The 22,408-nt window shown below is 46.7% G+C and overlaps 1 long non-coding RNA gene across 1 annotated transcript in view; it reads right to left on the bottom strand.

Annotated features, from left to right (window-relative positions):
• Window positions 1-20,888, bottom strand: part of LOC134928225 (uncharacterized) — a 38,898-nt gene extending 18,010 nt beyond the window's left edge. Inside the window, exon 1 of the long non-coding RNA XR_010177870.1 lies at window positions 20,507-20,888. This is a non-coding gene — a long non-coding RNA (uncharacterized LOC134928225). The remainder of the gene's footprint in view (window positions 1-20,506) is intronic.
• Window positions 20,889-22,408: the final 1,520 nt, after the last annotated feature.

Below are 22,408 nucleotides of genomic sequence, written 5' to 3'. Positions count from 1 at the left end.
GCCAGGCGTGTGTCAGAATTGGCGGCTTTGTCCTATAAAAGCCCTTATCTGATTTTCCATATGGATAGGGCAGAGTTGAGGACTCGTACTCAGTTTCTCCCGAAGGTGGTATCAGCGTTTCACTTGAACCAGCCTATTGTGGTGCCTGCGGCTACTAGGAACTTGGAGGATTCCAAGTTACTGGACGTAGTCAGAGCCCTGAAAATTTATGTTTCCAGGACGGCTGGAGTCGGGAAAACTGACTCGCTGTTTATCCTGTATGCACCCAACAAACTGGATGCTCCTGCTTCTAAGCAGACTATCGTGCACTGGATTTGTAGCACTATTCAGCTGGCGCATTCTGCGGTGGGACTACCGCAGCCTAAATCTGTAAAAGCCCATTCCACAAGGAAGGTGGGCTCATCTTGGGCGGCTGCCCGAGGGGTCTCGGCTTTACAACTTTGCCGAGCTGCTACTTGGTCAGGGGCAAACACGTTTGCAAAATTCTACAAATTTGATACCCTGGCTGAGGAGGACCTGGAGTTCTCTCATTCGGTGTTGCAGAGTTATCCGCACTCTCCCGCCCGTTTGGGAGCTTTGGTATAATCCCCATGGTCCTTACGGAGTCCCCAGCATCCACTAGGACGTCAGAGAAAATAAGAATTTACTCACCGGTAATTCTATTTCTCGTAGTCCGTAGTGGATGCTGGGCGCCCATCCCAAGTGCGGATTGTCTGCAATACTTGTAAATAGTTATTGTTACACAAATCGGGTTGTTATTGCGAGCCATCTGTTCAGAGGCTCCGTTGTTATCATACTGTTAACCGGGGTTCCTATCACGAGTTATACGGTGTGATTGGTGTGGCTGGTATGAGTCTTACCCGGGATTCAAAATCCTTCCTTATTGTGTCAGCTCTTCCGGGCACAGTGTCCTAACTGAGGCTTGGAGGAGGGTCATAGGGGGAGGAGCCAGTGCACACCAGATAGACCTAAAGCTTTCTTTAGATGTGCCCAGTCTCCTGCGGAGCCGTCTATTCCCCATGGTCCTTACGGAGTCCCCAGCATCCACTACGGACTACGAGAAATAGAATTACTGGTGAGTAAATTCTTATTTTTAAACATACCGTCCATTATTATACATATATTACAGCCAGCGCTGGTATAACATTTCATAGACATAAGGGACTTTTGACCATCCCTATACCAGCTGCTGTTGACAGTGCACTTGTAATCTTTTAAAGTAGCAAGGGATGATTGACCGTACAACATTCATTGTAGTCAATCAAATAAATATTTTTTTTCACCTTTATCGAGAGATTTTTACCAGTTGGCTAGTGTTCTTTTTGTGTTCTTTTTTTGTCCACATTCACAAAAGACTACATGTTTCTCCCTTCTGATTATACAGAATTGTGATCATCCCTTCCTTTAGTGACAATGGATTTTGCCCTCCAACACAATCTTCTACTCAGTGGCAGAACTTGTGAGTTGCAGGCCTACGTGCAATAACATGCTCTCCTCCTCCGCCCAACTCAAAGCTAAAATTATGCCACACCACAGTTGGTGACAGGGAAAGGCAGTAGGTGATGGGGAGAGGGTGACAGGGAGAGGGCGATTGAGAGGCCATGGGTAACAAGGAGAGGCAGTGGGCGATGGGGAGAGGGTGACAGGGAGAAGGTGACGGAGAGGCAGTGGATGACAGGCAAAAGGTAACAGGGAGAGGGTCACAGGTAGTGTGACAGGGAGAGGCAGTAGGTGATAGGTAGAGTGTGACAAGCAGTGGATAAGTGATAAATATATTACATATATTACAATTTGTTTACCTACAGTAGGCCCAGAACTGTAGAGCATTAAAGGGTGGCTTCTCCTCTTAAGACCTGGGATGATCACTAGATTGTGTTGTCAGATCCCTGACTCCGGCGGCAAAAACTGTTAGACAGTGGATCACTCTATGGTCTGTCTCCGTTCCCAGCACTAGAGGCAGCTTCCCTTCTCTAGTGTTTTCCCTCCTAGTGTTAGCTCAGTGCAGGAGGAGGTGCTTAGTGCACAGTCTGAGAGAGAGTTCTTCCTGGGAGAGACAACTGCACTGACGTGCAGCTTCTGCTACCCCGCAGCCGCACCCTGTGAATATGCAGCCGCATCCTGCGTACTTAGACACTATGTTACCGCTGTACTGTGTCACATGTATACCGTGAGTTGCTGCTGCTGCAGAACATCTTCTATATACTACAAGCTGTTATCTCTGTTATCTGAATAAACCAATCATCCTGGTTAAGTGCCGTTGTGTGGACTAACATCCCTATCCGACACCACAACATTCTGCCAACAAAAACTACCTCAGTGAGGAAGAGCCAGGCTAGTTAGGAAGAAATAGGAGGAGGAAAATGGAAGAGTGGGGAGAAGGGATGGTGGCCCCTCTTCCTACTTCTGCCTGACTACAATCACTGTATCAGTATCCAGCAGCTCATTCTGTGTCACTGGGACTGGGACAGACTGGTGGCCACAGCGCAGAGGCGGCGATATATGAGTCAGTCTGAATCACTATAATGCCGCCGACTGTGGGTCACCGATTTACCTTCAGATAGATTTTCAATAAAAAGATTTTCCTGTATCTCTGCCCTGTAACCCATTAGCACAATACACTCACCGGCTGGTGAGCTGTATAGAACACTAGTACGGCTGTACCTGTTATACTCCAATAAACCAACACCACTGGTTATTTATCTGGACTGTTCATAGTTTGAGTTATCCGCTGCTGTATGCCTATATAACTCTACAAATAAGAACAGCTGCACATGCGTCATTCCCAACAAACTATGGCCCTCATTCCGAGTTGATCGGTCGCAAGGCGAATTTAGCAGAGTTACACACGCTAAGCCGCCGCCTACTGGGAGTGAATCTTAGCATCTTAAAATTGCGACCGATGTATTCGCAATATTGCGATTACTAACTACTTAGCAGTTTCTGAGTAGCTCCAGACTTACTCTGCCTGTGCGATCAGTTCAGTGCTTGTCGTTCCTGGTTGACGTCACAAACACACCCAGCGTTCGCCCAGGCACTCCCACCGTTTCCCCGGCCACTCCTGCGTTTTTTCCGGAAACGGTAGCGTTTTCAGCCACACGCCACTGAAACGCCGTGTTTCCGCCCAGTAACACCCATTTCCTGTCAATCACATTACGATCGCCGGAGCGAAGAAAAAGCCGTGAGTAAAAATACTATCTTCATAGTAAAGTTACTTGGCGCAGTCGCAGTGCGAACATTGCGCATGCGTACTAAGCGGATTTTCACTGCGATGCGATGAAAAATACCGAGCGAACAACTCGGAATGAGGGCCAATGTACATGTTCTTCTTCCTTAGCTTCCACGGGTATCACTTCACTTGAGGGGAGAAGTGTTCAGTCGTCCTTAAAAGGAGAGACGCTCAATCTCAGCAAGCTTTGATAAGAACAGAAATGACCCTTTATGTTAGCCAAAAGACTGAGAAGTTATCTGCCAGTAGATTACTCTTTAAACTCTGTTCTCTTAACATTAGCCAAAATGCATCCCTCTTACATTTAAGATCTACCTTACCCCACATGACTGTCAGCGATTGGTCAGTGAAAAACCATTCCCAGCCTGTTGATTACCACACCTCTAATTCTCAGAATGCTAAACTCAGTGTTAGGAGAAAAATGCAATCTGTAATACCTAGAGATGAGCTGGTTCTGTTCTCCGAGAACCGAACCCCGCCGAACGCCACGTGGTTTACACGGGTCCGAGGCAGACTCGGTTCTTCCCGCCTGACTCGGAAAACCCGAACGAGGCAAAACGTCATCATCCCGCTGTCGGATTCTCGCGAGATTCGGATTCAATATAAAGAGCCGCGTGTCACTGCCATTTTCACTTGTGCTTTATAGAGAGAGCGGAGAGGACGTGGCTACGATCTCTCAGTGGAAAGCTCAATATCACTGCTCAGTATCAGTGCTTACTTATTGCTGCTCAGTAATACTAGTAGTGTGTCTCTCCTGCTCAGTGTCAGTTTTAGTATCCTCATCAGTGCTCAGTATCACTGCTCATTGTCTTGTGCTGCATTGTGGTGACCAGTATACTACAGTACAATGGTCCAGTGCTGCATCTTGCTGCCCAGTGTCAGTTCTAGTATCCTCATCAGTGCTCAGTATCACTGCTCATTGTCTTGTGCTGCATTGTGGTGACCAGTATACTACAGTACAATAGTCCAGTGCTGCATCTTGCTGCTCAGTGTCAGTTCTAGTATCCTCATCAGTGCTCAGTATCACTGCTCATTGTCTTGTGCTGCATTGTGGTGACCAGTATACTACAGTACATTACTAATAGTCCAGTGCTGCATCTTGCTGCTCTGTGTCAGTTCTAGTAGCCTCATCAGTGCTCAGTATCACTTCTCATTGTCTTGTGCTGCATTGTGGTGAACAGTATACTACAGTACATTACTAATAGTCCAGTGCTGCATCTTGCTGCTCTTTGTCAGTTCTATTATCCTCATCAGTGCTCAGTATCACTGCTCATTGTCTTGGGCTGCATTGTGGTGCTCAGTATACTACATTACATTACTAATAGTCCAGTGTCTTTTGCTGCATCTTGCTGCTGTAGGGTGCTGTGTTAGTGTCCTGTCACTGTGCATAGGTCATCATCATTCCAGTCACAGTGGTATCTGGGGGGTGACAATTCCAGAGGGCTTTGTGCTACTCACTAATACTAGTACAGTGTCTTGTGCTGCATCGTGCTGCTCAGTGTCAGTTCTCCGTAGTATCATCAGTGCTCAGTAAAATTAGTGCTCAGTATAATCAGTGCTCAGAATAATCAGTGCACTGTTAGACGTGCGCCCATTATCCGCCATTAGTGCAGTGGGATTTAGACAATAGATGAAGTTATTGTGTCCCCGGTACCAAATCCCATCTAGATTCCACTTCACTAGGCAGACGATAGCGAGATTTTGCCAATTAATTCCAGTGATTTATAATTATTAATTACAGTGATCTTGCCATTTAATTCCAGTGATTTGGACGTATAATTTCACTGATTTTGCCAATTAATTCCAGTAATTTATAATTATTAATTACAGTGATCTTGCCATTTAAATCCAGTGATTTGGACATATTATTCCAGTTGGAATTGTTTGTGTCGCTTGGCTTAGTCGTACAGCTACCTCATTGCACCTCTTCGACATCTTTGCATGAGTTGCTGTTTGGGGCCTAGTTTTTTAAAAGCGCCATCCTGTGTGACACTGCCGTATGAGTCATGGGGTACTGCTGTATTAGTCCTGGGGTACTGCCGTATAAGTCCACCAAATGCAGATTTTTTTGAAAGTGACTGGAGCGTGCTGGAGATGCTTAGTGTTCACTCTAAGCTTCTTTCGCAGGGCGCTGTGCCCTGCCCCTTTTTTGAGTGACAGAATGCCGCCCTGCCCGTTTGTGCCCGCCCTGCCAAGGACTGCTCTTCTCCCCCCGCCGCGCTGTCACTTCTCTCCCCCGCCGCGCTGTCACTTCTCCCCCCCGCAGCGCTGTCACTTCTCCCCCCCGCCGCGCTGATAGCTCTCAGCTGAAGGCGGAGACAGGGTCAGCGTGCAGTGGGGAGGAGCAGCCAATCAGAGCCTGCGGTGTCTCCCGCCAGTCCTCCGGCATGGTTTGATTCCCCCTCACCATGGCGCTGCGCGCTGACCTGGGCTCCACCGTCAGCATCAAGAGACCGGCCCCGCTGACCCGGCACAGCGCTCTCCTCCACAACGGTGAGTGCCGCTCTGCATCTGCCCTGTGCCCGTCCTCCCCTTCCTCCTAGTGTTCTCTCCCTGTTGCAGTGTGCCTCAGTGTTCTCTCCCTGTTACAGTGTGCCTCGGTGTTCTCTCCCTAGTGCAGTGTGCCTCAGTGTTCTCTCCCTGGTGCAATGTGCCTCAGTGTTCTCTCCCTGTTACAGTGTGCCTCGGTGTTCTCTCCCTAGTGCAGTGTGCCTCAGTGTTCTCTCCCTGGTGCAATGTGCCTCAGTGTTCTCTCCCTGGTGCAGTGTGCCTCAGTGTTCTCTCCCTAGTGCAGTGTGCCTCAGTGTTCTCTCCCTGGTGCAATGTGCCTCAGTGTTCTCTCCCTATTGCAATGTGCCTCAGTGTTCTCTCCCTGGTGCAGTGTGCCTCAGTGTTCTCTCCCTGGTGCAGTGTGCCTCAGTGTTCTCTCCCTGGTGCAGTGTGCCTCGGTGTTCTCTCCCTAGTGCAGTGTGCCTCAGTGTTCTCTCCCTGGTGCAATGTGCCTCAGTGTTCTCTCCCTGTTACAGTGTGCCTCGGTGTTCTCTCCCTAGTGCAGTGTGCCTCAGTGTTCTCTCCCTGGTGCAATGTGCCTCAGTGTTCTCTCCCTGGTGCAGTGTGCCTCAGTGTTCTCTCCCTAGTGCAGTGTGCCTCAGTGTTCTCTCCCTGGTGCAATGTGCCTCAGTGTTCTCTCCCTATTGCAATGTGCCTCAGTGTTCTCTCCCTGGTGCAGTGTGCCTCAGTGTTCTCTCCCTGGTGCAGTGTGCCTCAGTGTTCTCTCCCTGGTGCAGTGTGCCTCAGTGTTTTCTCCCTGTTGCAGTGTGCCTCAGTGTTCTCTCCCTGGTGCAATGTGCCTCAGTGTTCTCTCCCTGGTGCAGTGTGCCTCAGTGTTCTCTCCCTAGTGCAGTGTGCCTCAGTGTTCTCTCCCTAGTGCAGTGTGCCTCAGTGTTCTCTCCCTGGTGCAGTGTGCCTCAGTGTTCTCTCCCTGGTGCAGTGTGCCTCAGTGTTCTCTCCCTAGTGCAGTGTGCCTCAGTGTTCTCTCCCTGGTGCAGTGTGCCTCAGTGTTCTCTCCCTGGTGCAGTGTGCCTCAGTGTTCTCTCCCTGGTACAGTGTGCCTCAGTGTTCTCTCCCTGGTGCAGTGTGCCTCAGTGTTCTCTCCCTGGTGCAATGTGCCTCAGTGTTCTCTCCCTGGTGCAGTGTGCCTCAGTGTTCTCTCCCTGGTGCAATGTGCCTCAGTGTTCTCTCCCTGGTGCAGTGTGCCTCAGTGTTCTCTCCCTGGTACAGTGTGCCTCAGTGTTCTCTCCCTGGTGCAGTGTGCCTCAGTGTTCTCTCCCTGGTGCAGTGTGCCTCAGTGTTCTCTCCCTGGTGCAGTGTGCCTCAGTGTTCTCTCCCTGGTGCAGTGTGCCTCAGTGTTCTCTCCCTGGTGCAGTGTGCCTCAGTGTTCTCTCCCTGGTGCAGTGTGCCTCAGTGTTCTCTCCCTGGTGCAGTGTGCCTCAGTGTTCTCTCCCTGGTGCAATGTGCCTCAGTGTTCTCTCCATGGTGCAGTGTGCCTCAGTGCTCTACCCCTGGTGCAGTGTGCCTCAGTGTTCTCTCCCTGGTGCAGTGTGCCTCAGTGCTCTGCCTGGCGCAATATGTATAACGTGCTCTACCTGGCGCAGTGTGTATAGGAGGTTCTACCTGGTGCAATGTGTATAACGTGCTCTATCTGGCGCAATATGTATAACGTGCTCTACCTGGCGCAGTGTGTATAGGAGGTTCTACCTGGTGCAATGTGTATAATGTGCTCTACCTCGCGCAATATGTATAACGTGCTCTACCTGGCACAGTGTGTATAGGAGGTTCTACCTGGTGCAATGTGTAGAACGTGCTCTATCTGGCGCAATATGTATACACCTGGCGCAGTGTGTATAGGAGGTTCTACCTGGTGCAATGTGTATAAGCAGCACTATTGTGTGGTATAATGTGATTTGGTACTATTATGTGGTTACGCCCCTTCCCCACGAAACAACTCCCCTAAATTTTTGCTGCACGCCTCCGGCGCGCACTGTCCATGCTTTCACCTATAGGAATGGGAGCACCAAGCATTATAGTATGTACCTAATTTTGCCCTTCTAACTTAAAAATGTGCCCTCACGAATGAAAAATGTGCCCTCACGAATGAAAAATGTGCCCTCCCTGTGATCAGCACCCTGCCCTAAAAAAAATCCAAGAGTGAACACTAGATGATGTCAGTGGACCGAACAATTGCGGCCCACTCTTGTCACTCTTGTCATTCAGACACTACTAGATGGGCCAGGTGGTTGTGTCGCTTAGCTTAGGCCTACAGCAACCTCGGTGCACCTTTTTTTCCTCTTTGCATCATGTGCTGTTAGGTGCCTTTTTTGATATCTGCCCTCCTGTCTGGCACTGCAGTGCCACTCCTAGATGGGCCAGGTGTTTGTGCCGCCCACTTGGGTCGCTTAGCTTAGTCATCCAGCGACCTCGGTGCAAATTTTAGGACTAAAAATAATATTGTGAGGTGTGAGGTGTTCAGAATAGACTGGAAATGAGTGGAAATCATGGTTATTGAGGTTAATAATACTATAGGATCAAAATTGCCCCCAAATTCTATGATTTAAGCTGTTTTTGAGTTTGTTTGTTTTTAAAAACACCCAAATCCAAAACGCACCCGATTCCGAGAAAAATTCGAAAGGGAGGTTTTGCCAAAACGCGTCCGAATCCAAAACACGACCACTGAACCGAATCCAAAAGCAAAACACAAAACCTGGAAAATGCCCGCTGCACATCTCTAGTAATACCTCTTTACACAAAAATCCACGGTCTGACCCAGGATTTGGAACACGGTTTCATTCAACCCTGGTCAGACCCTATATAGACCCCGTTCACATCGGAAATGCGGCTCTCCCTATGCTGTAAACGGGTCCTGGGTCAGCCGTTCATACTGCCCCTTAACCCATTCCCATGTCCAACCCTGCTAGCTACCCGAATTGGGTTCCCAGGTCACTGGACCTGGGTAGTTTGTTTTTTTCAGAGACCCTTTCACACCGAGTCGCAACCTGGCAATAACCCAGGTCAAAGCGGCAATGTGAACGGGGTAATAGAAGACAATGGTCTAGTCAGATCTACAGGAATCCAACAGACATGTAGCAGCAGGCCTGGGTCTTTATTTCATGTTTTCTTACTTAAAGTAGTTCACATGGTTTCAGTTACTGTACTTAGGATAAATAGACACTCAGACTATGCGCACAAATAAAATCAATTTGCAAGGACATAGGGCCTAATTCAGACCTGATCGCTGTTGTGCGCAATCACAAAGTGGAAGATTATCAAATGACTGCACATGCGTACGGATAGTAATGCGCAGTCGCGAGGGCAAAATGCGTAAAAATCCTAGGTCTTTTTTGATCGCTAGGCGTACGCAGATAGATTGACAGGAAGTGGATGGTAACTGTTCGTTTTCTTGGAGTGTCAGTAAAAATGCAGGCATTCCCAACCGTTTCCAGGGAGGGTGTGTGACGTCAGCTATGGCCCGATCAGCCTGTTTCTTTCGGGTGGTCTTCAGTATGCCGGCGGTCGGGCTCCCAGCGACCAGCGCCGGGAGCCCGACAGCCGGCATACCGACACTTATTCTCCCTCGTGGGGGTCCACGACCCCCCTGGAGGGAGAATAAAATAGTGTGGCGCGCGTAGCGTGGCGAGCGCAGCGAGCCCGCAAGGGGCTCATTTGCGCTCGCCACACTGTCGGTAAGCCGGCGGTCGGGCTCCCGGCGCCGGTATGCTGGTCGCCGGGAGCCCGACCGCCGGCATATCGTAGTGAACCCGTTTCTTTCACACTGTAGGAGTAAATCCTGGGCTACGCACAGACTGCACTAACTGGAACAAACATTTGATGGTGAGTGAGTTGCGAACTGATTTGCAGCTGACCGGCGTTTGCAAAGCTTTTCGCACGGCATACGCAGACTTGCACGCGGCGGATTTTCACTCTGTCTGGGCGGCGACTATCCGATTGCAGAAGAGAGATCAGGTCTGAATTAGGCCTATAGATGGATAAGTGGGAATTTAAAAGACAGTTTGTACATAAAGAAATCTTAAATGAAATAAAGCTAGGGGTAATGCAGGAAAAAAATCCACAGGGGGTGGGAAAAATATTAGAAATAATTTTTTAATACTTTGGACGGAGTCTGCAAAGGAAGAGTAACCTTATAAACTACAAATAATTGCACAGATCATTGCTTTATTTGTCTGCTGCTTTAGGATGTGCACACACTCTAAATGTATTATACACATTTAATTGTCTTTCCCCAGACACCTTTACTGGATGATAATAATCTCATTATATTATCTTATTTTTCCTCTTAGACATGGGTTATATAGAAATGAGGAGATACAGTAAGCACATGTAATGAAAGGAAAATGGAAAACTAGATGAGAGAAGCACCGTTATTATTCAGATGAAGCAGTATAATAGGAAAGTGGGATTATAGCCTTGGCGTTAGCAGTGAAAAGGTTAAGAAAGGAGTGTAAGGTGCACATCTGTATATGTGTGTATCTGGCACCTCACACTGAGAGATTGGACGGTTGGAGTTAAACGAGAAGAGGAGTAAAAAGCCAAGAATTAAGGAGTAAATGTAAAATGAGAAACAGCAACAGTAGGAGAAAATAATTGAATTCAACCGATGACACTTTGCCGATTGGCTAGGGCATATATATATATATATATATATATATATATATATATATATATATATACATACAGTATTTGAAATGCTGTGTATTGGGCAGACAATATGGGCTGCTGCAGTAATGCATATTTACATTTTCCTGACAAATGTAGGCCATATAATAAGGGCGTATTTGTGTACTAACAAACAAATGCAGACCAATGATAATGCTGAACAAAAAGCAATAGAAAACCGCTTGTGATTAGTGATTAGATGGGGAAAGGTGGCCTTACACTGTCAGATAGAACGCACCATGAGACCGAGCAATTATCTGACATGCTGAAAACATGCAATATCCTGGCCACACAGTCAGATAATTGATCCCTCCATCTGATGGTGAGTATTGTTATTTATCTCCTGTCAGGTTTATTTATATGTGTACCGTGGGTGGGTCTGTCATATCTGAGCACATACAGTATCTGTTGGGTGTGCTGGAAGATTTTTCATGGCCAGCAGACAATAAAAATAATAATTGGTGCTCGTTTAAGGCCATACACTGTGTAATTATCAGCACGGACCGATAATTGCACAATGTATGGCAACATTATGTAATAAAAGGAGAGATAGAAATTCAACATAAGAGAGCATAGAGAACAAGAATAATTAGAGCAATCAACTAAAAAGAATAGTAAACCCGTGGCTTATCTACAATGGGTGCATGGGGGCCCACACACTCATACATGGGGGCCCATACACTACCCATATAATTGCCCTGCACCCATATAATAATACTAACCGCTTCATCGACCCAGTGCTGGCTTCAGAGCTGCAGAAATTACTGGGAAATGGTCACTGCGCCCATATTCCCAGTGATTCATTCATGTGCAGTAGAGATGTCCCTGGGAACAAGCCATGTTCCCGGAGACCTGTGCATGCAGAGTATACTCTGGCCCAAAGCTGCCAGAGTCTACCGCACCACCAGAGAGGAGGGGGAATGCAGACAACCTGCACAGTGTGAGACAGTCAGCAACATTTTAAACACACTAAAGGGCCCCATATACTACAACGATATGTCTGAGGCTGAAGTCGGATGCAGTTTCCCTTGAACTCCCCCTGGAGCTTCCCGGGAGTGATTCCATACGATTTGGTACTTTTGTGCTATTTTGGCATAAGATATAGCGCATGCGATTGATGAAGCCGCTATACATTGCATGCAATATATCGTACGGCATACAATTGTACCATGAGATATATCTGACGAGCTAGATAGAGGGCTACGGGGGCTGAGAGTGTCCTGAAAATGCCAGTCAAACTTCCCTGTGATACATCGCATGCGATATATCACATGCACAAAAACACACTTTTTTCATCCGATTCCATCTAATTCCGATATATCATTAGTGCAGTACCAGCGACCTAGGGGATCTTATCCGACAGCCACGGGGACGCGCATCAGATTGGATACGATCTAAAACACATACGATTGTACACAATTTCATACAATATATCAGACGTATATATCGGAATTGTATGAAATCGTGTAAAATCGTCCTAGTGTATGGGGCCCTTTAGAAACAGTCAGTACTTTACATCATTCACTTGTCTGAACTACTGTATACGTCCAGAAAATAGAAAACAAATGAAATCCGTATAAGAAATAATAGACTGACAGATGAAAAGAGGCAAGCAGGTAAGCAGTTATAAATAAAGGGGGTGGGCAGAGCCGGCCTTAGGCATAGGCAAACTAGGCAAATGCCTAGGGCAGTGGTTCCCAAACTTTTTTGAATCATGGCGCCCTAGAGTATCAGATTTTTTTTCACGGCACCCTTAAGCCAATAGTTTCATATTGAAAAATTTAGAAAGAAATATTAAATTAAGTAAATTGTCTTTATAGGTCATCCTTAGGGGTAACTTATGTGGTGAGGGACAAGATTTGCTTCTGATTGTCAATATATTTTATGATTGTCAGCCATTAACACTGGTTTTGCTTTTTACATTGACCATGCAGAATTTGAATTGGTTCTGGACCACCAACCCGAGGCACCCCTGCAAGTGTCCCGAGGCACCCCAGGGTGCCACGGCACACAGTTTGGGAACCACTGGCCTAGGGCATTTGGTATGCGTAGGGGCACCAGCAGCTGCTGAGTAAAATGATATGCGGCATGCCTATCTTCTGTGTGTGACTACGGCTGTATCTGCATACGAAATGCTACGTTGCAGTGTATTCGTGGAAATCACTGTAATGTAGCATTTCGTATGCAGATACAGCCGCAGTCGCACACAGAATATAAGCATGCTGCATATCATTTCAATCAGCAGAAGCTGCTTGTGTGTCCTAGCCACATAGTAATGCAAATAAGACACATTTTCATAAACAAAAGGCGCCCAACGTTAGCAGAGCTGCCAGCTGACTCTTGTCTGGCATCTCCTGCAGAACTAGCGGCGGTGCTAGGGAGCACCAGCCAAAATCTTGCCTAGGGCATCATATTGGTTAGGGCCGGCTCTGGGTGTGGGTGGGTGAGATATAATGAGGAAGACATCAGATATGAGTTGGAGCAGGAGAAATGATGAGATTAGTGGAGAAGAGAGACCGTTAAGTGCCATATGTAAAGGCATTATGGATGGTGTAATGGTTAGCATTATTGCCTCACAGCACTGAGGTCATGGGTTTGATTCCCACCATGGCGCTAACTGTGTGAAGTTTGCATATTCTCTCCATACTTGCGTGGGTTTTCTCCGGGTGCTCTGGTTTCTTCCCACAATCCAAAAATATACTGGTAGGGTAAATGTCTTTCAACAAAATTAACCCTAGTGTGAGTGTATGTGCAGGGCCGTCTTTTCGTATGGGCTCAGTGGGCTCTTGCCCAAGGGCCCCAGGAGTATAAGGACCCTAGGCTGATAGCTGAGGGTCCCCTCTTTCCAGGGGTACCAGATTTTTGAAAATCGGCCCTAGGGAACCAGAGATATCTGACTTCAAAGCAGTGGTCCCCATCCAAGCCTGTTAATTGCTATTCCCAGCCAGATATCTCGGGCTCTGTATGACTTACAGTTTTTCTGAGGGAACATTTCAAAAGCTGGGACTCTCCACTTTCGGTGGACACTGGCAGCTTGTCTCTACTATGCAAAGAACCAGAGATATCAGCCTTCAAGCAGCTGGTCCCTGCTCCAGCTCCTCACGCCTGGTATGCAGTTTTATATATTTGTTGGTGGATTGCTCTGGCTCCTGAACTCTGATCCCCAAGTCCCCAGTACCTCCTGACAAGGGAGACACTCTAATTTTTTATCCCATTCAAAGCTAAGAAATCTTTTTCCAGGAACTTGAGATATCTGCAGTCAAGCAAGCTGCCCTCTCACCAGAAAATTATGAATATTGATCCCACTCCACTATCGACCCCTCCTTTACATATTAAACACCCCATACTGCGCTGGAAGTCATGTACCGGGGCCCCTTCATTCAGCCCAGTGCCCCCTTCTACAGTTTAGTGTTCTCCCTCCCACCCCATCTGTGCAGTAAAGGATTAATTAGCAGAAATTACTGCTCCAGGTCCTACATGCTGAGCGGAAGATAGAACACCCCCTACCGCCCGCGGGACATCAAAGCTGCCGCTGATAGCACCCCCACCCATGGAGGATGGGTAGGGGCCCCAGTGCATTGCTGTGCCCAGGGGCCCACACTGCTGTTAAGACGTCCCTGTGTATGTGCGTGTGATAGGGAATATAGATTGTAAGCTCCACTGGGGCAGGGACTGATGTGAATGGCCAAAAACATCTCTGTAAAGCGCTGCGGAATATGTGTGCGATATATAAATAACTGGCAATAAATAAATAATATTAATAATAAAGCTGGTGGGGATGATTTGTAGCAGCCAGCCTGAAGCACTTACATTCCCCATAAATAGGAACCCATTAGGTCTCTGCTCCTGCTTCTCTATTGCATCACTTGTCACTGAGCTACAGAATAAAGACCATGAGCTGCCCTTCATAAAACCCTCCGGCTATAACGTGTGTTCTGTTTTCTTCAACCAGACTTTACAGACAGAGGTGTTAAGTCAGAGCACAGTGCAAAGCCGCTTGAAGCAGCGTGTATAACAAAGAACAATTCACCTTCTTTCCTGACTGATATTACACTGGTATCTCTGAAGTCAATCGGTTTTGGGATTATGGAAATCCCTTTCAACTTCTTAACCTTGTGTTTCACTGATGATCAGGTAGCAGATGTCAGCGTTCTGAGACTGTCAGCTCTGCTGCGCAAGCATCAAATTCAATATTTTTCACTTTATGTTTCCATCTCCCACACTGACCCACTCATTTTTCTTTTTCTCTTTTTATTCTCCTGGATATTAATTCCCATACATCTGATCATCTCTATCTTGCTCTACTCATCTTGTTCTCTGCAATCTGTTTCTAACCTCTTGTCTTTGTTGACCCACTTTTTCATACCTTACATCTCTCGTCTATTATCACAAAAATCCAAACTCCTTTTCCTCCCACCCATGTCTCTGTCGTTTTACTGTTTCATCCTTTTTTTTTTTGTCTCTTTCATGTTATTTTTCTCCGTTTCTCTATTCATCTTTTCTGTCTTCGTATTTCTGTCCGTACATCTCTCTCTTTCTAGAAAACCTTTTCCACTCTTGCTTGCCTTCACATGCAATTATTTTCTCTGTTTAATTTTCTTTTCTCCTATATTATTACAGTGTCTATCTTTTTCTCCCGCTCTTCCCCATCCTCTGTCTCGTTCTGTCAGAAAGACACCTCGGAACAGTTGAAGCACTTATTAAATTGTTAGTACGTAAGTGCCATGTAACCACTATAATTGGCTTCTTAAAATATTCTGTGTTTAACAATAACAGCTCTGTCTGCAGCACGTGGCAGCAACTGCGTATCGGTGTGAGCTAATATGCTACCTGGAAAATGACAGTTGACCATACAGATGACAAAAGGTAATAAAATCTACTACCCATTCTCTCACAGAGACTGAATGTGAGGTGTTGATACCTATTGACCTATTTGTGATTAAATAAAAGCAGTTCTACTCATTTTCTCGTCATCTTGTTTTCTGTGATTCCTCTAAATGTTACCTTTGATCCATTAATAAATCTTCATCTGCTGTTTGCTTTGGAAATGCAGAAAAAAAATCATGCCTGAGCATAAAGTAAATGGACCTATAGTTCCATCATAAACCCAAAATATTTGTACAAATACTGTTAGGCTGGGTACACACTTATAGATATATCTACAGATCAGTTGATCTACAGATATATCTACAGATGGATTGGGCAGTGTGTTGTGCATTCATAATGCCTGATCCACCGTGACTGACGTAACAAACTGGGTGGGCACTTACATGCTGAAAGAATATGGATGTCACATTGTCAGAAGCTTGGAGAAAGAAATCCTCAGGGGACCCGGGTGCAGCCTCTGTTTATGGGCCCCCTTCTCTCCGACTGCTAGTAGACATACGCAGGTCTGCGGGAATATGGCGCCCGCGCCTTGCTACCGGGGACATATCCAGTGCGCATGCGTAAGTCACTCAGGAATGGCTGTGGCGGCCATTTTCCAAGTGATTTGTGCCCGCACTGCAGGGCCACCGCCTCCGGGACTCCGGAGCGGTAAGTATACTCAATGGGTGCAGTGTGTGCGGTGTTCCCTCCCTTCCCTCGGACCTTGGAGGACCGTGTGCAACTCACACACTGCACCCATTTTAGAAATACCTGTGGACAGGTGACATAGAACCAATAAGAGAGGGAGAGAGCAGGTGTGCACACTAAAACCCTGTGGAGAACCAGTGCAACTGCTTCAGGGTAAAAGCTAACAGGCACCTCAACCCAGTGGTGGGGGAGAGGGGTGGTCGAAAGCTCGCAAGCTCTGCCCCTGCATGCAATAATTGATACATCCATGCGATGTAATCACAATTATCGCAGTGCGGAATGTGTCGATTTTATCCTTCAAACATAGATCAGGTCCTAGGTGCTGTAAAGCTAACTCTTTGAGTCACGTGACATTTACCCTTATTATTCATAGTACAGGAGAGTTAAAGTTCAAAATATAGTTGTTATAATACTTACAGAGTTGCTAGCAGTAACAGCCAAGCTGAGATATTGTAGCTGAGATATTGTACTGTTACCCATATTGGTTTCATTCATTCAATACTGTGTTGCACTGTATGTGTTGTTTTGCCTTTTACTTGAAACAGATAAACAATGACGGAGTGACCCTGTTCGATAAAACTGACGTCACTTCACCCTTTGGTCTTGTCATTGTATTGAGTCTCTGCTGTGGCAAGTGGGCCTTAAAGAAAAGGTACGGTCCACACTGACACACTACAGCAACAATAGGAGTGTCACACATGCCTTGTCACTAGACATTGGTGCTTCCTAACCATAGGCGTGCGCAGCACATTTTATTAGGGGGTGCACTGTTGGAGGGGTGTGTCTAGCACCGCCTTTTGGACGTGTCTAGCACCATCTATTGACGGTCAACACAATATAAAGCATCCACCCTTGTACCAATCCTAATAATGCAGATACATTGTCAGATGTTGTGGTGTGCACCAAACAAACAACCCTGATGGCACTCACTGCAATTACAGTGCTCCTCCTCAGCCTGGTCTGGCTGCCCCTCTCTTTCCCCTGCATGCTGCAGTAACTCACTGACACTGACAGTCGCAGACTAGTACTGCTGCTGCTGGAAAAATGAGTGATGTGTCAATGCTGCTGCCGACCGCCTGCCAGTATTGAACGCTGGCTGCATGCTGCTCATCAGTGGCTGGCGTTGGCATAGAATAGAAGGAGAGAGGTGGGCATGTGGCGGGTGGGCGTGCGAGCAGCATGATGTCATCACGTCACATCACGCTGTTTTTGTACATGGTGGTAGAGCTGGGAGTTTGAAAGCCGGTGGCAGTGGCAACCTTGATTAACCCAGGCGTCCAGTCAGTAATGCAGTCCTGACAGGGTGCAACACAGAGGGGACAGTAATCAGCAAGCTCGGCGATCGCTGCATCAGGCATGTGAGATCGGGGTGCCGGACATTAGGGGGTGCCTGTGCGCACCAGGCACCCCCCCCCCCCCTGCGCACGCCTATGTTCCTAACAGAGTATGCTGAATCAAATAGGTGTCTCAGCCTTCACCAGGGAATGTCACAAAGAAGTAATGGACATAACCAAAGGATGCCTACAGGTCATAAACCCCAGGCTAACTTCACAAGGTACAGCAGCAGCTAACAAAGGACAAGAACAATAGGCAGCAAAGAGACAGCATAGGTCAGAGCCACTAGCATAGGTCAGAGAAAATTAAATGAGCTGGAGACACTATACAAAAATTATAGTTTGTAAATAAATGTGTAATGATGGTTCTGCTGTCAATTAAGGGATACAACTACCTTCCTCCTAAATTAGAAAAAAATAAAAGAACATAGATGCCAATAAAGGCCAGGGTCATAGTCAGTAGTAAAAGAAAGTGAGACAGTACTTACAGTAAATAAACAATGCCTGAAGACTAGAGGCCATGACAACCTTAAATAGGGCATGCTTGTCATCTAGTATATCAGTGAATACAGCTATACTAGATATTGATAAAGGAAACAAGGTAGCTTGCCACAGCAGATATGTTACCAAAGAACATCTGTGTGACCAGAACCAGAGAACAACAGTATGTTACAGTTCTGAACCAGCTTCCAGCAGCAGAATCTTCTGGCTCTCTCACTCATGTAGATGGAATGGTTCTCAGATTCAATTATTTGCTTCTCAATCCCCCAAAATTCCATACCTCTCATTGGCTGCTTTATTCACAACAATAACAGCTTTACAGCAAACCTGTTTCACCGTACACCTCGACAAGTTGGTGATGAATTTCAGCTGCTGTTGGGACAGGTTAGTCTTCCTCAGTGTCCGTCTGGGTCATGAAGGGCCCTCCGGGGAAATGCAGTGGTAGGTGCCCATGCTTAAGGGTGTGACCAGGCTCCAGTGTGGGTGTGGCCAACCACCAGAACACCAGAAAGGTTTGGCTAACCACTATAGAGTGCATGTCTGGGCCCCTTGATCATTATATATATATATATATATATATATATATATAGTAATTACTGCTAGTGCATGCATAATAATGTACCAGATTAAAAACAGCAACACACTGTAGAAAATACACCACAGGTCTTGTGCAGTATAATGTAACATATGTATAATTAAAATGCACAATGATAGAGTCTGGAACCTGGGGCCCACCGGGGGTTTCCCCTGTACCCCTGTGGGCCAGTCCGACACTGGTCTTCCTCCATCAACTTAATTCAGGCAGGCCTAACCTGCTGGGCTGGGTCTTATTAGTGTGCATGAATCAATGCAGAAAGGGATTTTTTATCTGCATTACTGTAAAGCACACTTTATGCATGATCCACAGGCTTAGTCAGCATATTACAGCAGGATTATGTTGTCACTGAACCAGAGCAGCATTGAACAGGTTGATTAACAACCTATTACTCTTAATAAACTGACACTCATTCCTCATTCTCAAGGCCTTTATTTCTTTTTTTTTTTTTTTTATTAGACTTGCTGCCAGGTTTTGTGTTGCCCCTGGATACAGTATGCCTGTTTATCCCAATGTCCTTGTCAGGGCCGAAACTAGGATTTTTGCCACCCGGGGCAAGGCAGTAAGCTGGCGCCCCCCCCCCCCCCCCAGGTGTAAATCTGTGTGCGTATATATATATATATATATATATATATATATATATATATATACAAAACTGGTAAAGTCGGCACTCCCTCTAAGAAACAACTGCTCCGGTGCCTTCCTACTATCCAATATGCAAAGGTGACGTTCATCTAGAGAGGGGTACAGATCAGTGCATTTTTGCACTGATTTGAATTTTTTTGCACAATATATTGATCTTTCATTAAGACCCTGGAGTGCCGCCTGTTCTTTGCATATTGAGAGTGGATGGATCTGTACCCCTCTCTAGAAGAACGTCACCTTTGTATGTATATATATATATATATATATATATATATATATACATACACACACACACAGTATATACTCTATTCCTGTGCCCGGCACTCCTCGTGTATAAATACCGTTCCTTGCTGCGGTGCCTTACCAAGTGTGTCAACCCTGTGGACATGTGTGGCGCAATGAGGCGGCACTCACCAGATTTGCAAATAATCATAAGCGGCCTTTATTGGAGTCCTACGTTTCAGGCCTCCGTCTGTCGTCAGGGACAAGTATCACTACTGATTATTTGCAAGTCTGGTGAGTGCCGCCGCATTGCCACACATATATACAGTATGCATATATATATGGGATGCAGTTACGTGGCCGATGTATGGGATCCCGGTGGACAGCATATTGATGCCAGGATCCTGAAGACTGACAATGCCGCCAGGCAATACCAGTTAACAGGTGCTATTTCCACTCATGGGTGTCCACGACACCCATAGAGCAGGAACAGAACCTGTGGCAAGCGCAGCAAGCCCACAAGGGGCTTTGTTGTGCTCGCCCCCTGCCGGCATTCTGGCGTCGGTATGCTGACCGTGCACTGGCCACGTAACCCCAACCCATATATATATATATAAACTCCATAAGGTCAAAGTGCTGGTAGCTGCTGTAAAGCTTCTTATCTAGACATTTAGCCGGACTTGGTTAGACATTTGGGCTACGGATAAAGTAGAAAAGAAATAATATCCCATACATTGATAGATATTTAAAATCACACACATTCATACTGTCACACATCTTCACACATACACGCATGCATACATTCACTCACATACATACAGTCACACACCTGTATACTGTATATACAGATGGAACCACGCTCATCTGAGACGGCTCCGTCGTAGGTGTGCACTCCCAGAGTGACTAGTCGATCCGTCCACCTTGTCACGCCGGGAGTCCACAGAGAGGCTCCCATTCTGAGCATCTCCGTCTGGGCGCACGCACCTGCCCGGACGGAGATGCTCTTCATTCAAGTGAACATATAGGTATATACATACATACATACATATATACAGTGAGTGACACACAAGCACACATGAAGATATATAGTCACACACAGTCACACACATGCACACATTCATACACACATATATAGTAGTTGCACACACATACAGTGCCCCTTCACTATAACACACTCACTATTTAGGCTGTGCTGCTGCTCTTCTCTCCCCTCCTGTCTCCGCTGGTGCTGGCTGGCCTGGCACTGAGTACAGTGCCGTGTAGCTCCGCCCCCTTTTCGGAACTCCGGCTGTCATTCATTTTCCAGCTCAGCAGTGCAATAGTGCACTGCTGCGGGGATCAAAGGCAGCAGAGGGAGGCTGGGGTAACTTATTCCCTGTGCCCCCTCTTAGGGCACAACAGGCAGCCCACGACTGTCCACATAGAAGAAACTGAAAGTAAACTACAGCTCCCGCAGCAAGGACTTCTGGGAGCTGTAGTTTATTTTAAGTTTCATCACAGTAGGCGGCAGCTAGTAGAGTCTGGACTGCCTTGTGCAGCTCCGACGGCTCTAAGGGGCCTGTGCGCATCGGGACTCGGAGGGGGTGTTAGGTGGGTCAAAGTGACCGTTGCGGCGCCCCCTCCTATCCGGCGCCCAGGTCACATGCCCCCCTAGCCCCCCCTTAGTTGCGGCCATGTCCTTGTTGCTGACTTGCTCACATGTGAACTCTGAAGTCTTGTCTGGCTTTGTGTTGCCGACCCAACTGTACTCTATGGGCTGCCTGTCCTCTTTTGTCTGACAGTAACTCTGTCACTTCCCAAGTCACTTTTCACCACTGCTATAATGTTCAGCTCTGTCTCCACCTAAACTCCTGTTACTGAGCAAGGATGGTGTTGCTGAGTCACCCACTCCCCACATCATGCGAGAAGTTTTTTTTTATTACGGTGCACTATGGCATATAATTGAAACTGTTGGTCTTGGTTGGAATGGGATACGTCATTAGGTCGACACAGCTTAAATTAGGTCAACCACTGAAGGTTGACATGCATTAGGTTGACATGGTCAATAGGTTGACATGGTCATTAGGTCGACATGTACTAGGTCGACAGGTCAAAAGGTCGACATGAGTTTTTTCCCAATTTTTTTTCATTTTTTGGATTTTTCCATACTTGACAACCCACGTAGACTACGTTTGGAACGGTAACCTGTGCCGAGTGAAACGGTAGCAGAGCGAGGCACCTTGCCCGAGCGAGCCATGCGAGAGGACACGGTACACTAATTGGGGTTCCCCGTTACTTTACGAAGAAAACAACACCAAAAACAGTTCAAAAACTCATGTCGACCTTTTCACCTGTCGACCTAGTACATATCGACCTAATGCCCATGTCGACCTAATGCATGTCAACCTTCAGTGGTTGACCTAATGACTGTCGACCTAAGTTGGGTCGACCCAATGACCCATACACATTGGAACACACCTGATAGTATTACACTGCCATGCCTCCAGTCCCAAATCCACAAATTGGAGTTTGCCAGTGCAGATGCCTTCCAACTAGCTCCAAAAGGGTTCTAATAAACATAAAAAGAGCAGACTATTGAGGATAAGGCAATATTGAATCAATGCCTCATGTACCACAGAGTTTCATTGCTTTACATTCCCAGTACTTCTGGGAGGGTTCTGATCTATCCATGGTACAGACCCCCAAATAAATTATTATAGTAGATGTAAAGCAGGCATGTCCAAACTGCGGCCCTCCAGCTGTTGAGAAACTACACATCCCAGCATGCTCTGACACAGTTTAGCATTCTCTGACAGCAAAACTGTGTCAGGGCATGCTGGGATATGTAGTTTCACAACAGCTAGAGGGCCGCCGTTTGGACATGCCTGATTAAAGTGTCTTGTTTACCCTTATGTACATATAAAGCATTCAGCTAGGACTGGTGCAGGAAGGAGCAGGGGGCTTGTTTACCACCCTCAGACTTGTGTGTGTACAGGTCTTACAAATTCAAACTCAGTAGCCCATGTATACTTTCTAGTACTATATTCATTTGGCATGTGTATGCTCTTATAGAAGGTCAAAAGAAAAAAGAAGTTTCCCTGT

Source organism: Pseudophryne corroboree, chromosome 1, assembly GCF_028390025.1.
Source record: "Pseudophryne corroboree isolate aPseCor3 chromosome 1, aPseCor3.hap2, whole genome shotgun sequence".
Taxonomy (NCBI): domain Eukaryota; kingdom Metazoa; phylum Chordata; class Amphibia; order Anura; family Myobatrachidae; genus Pseudophryne; species Pseudophryne corroboree.
Note: the sequence above shows the minus strand (reverse complement) of the source record. Positions and strands in the feature narration are given on the sequence as shown.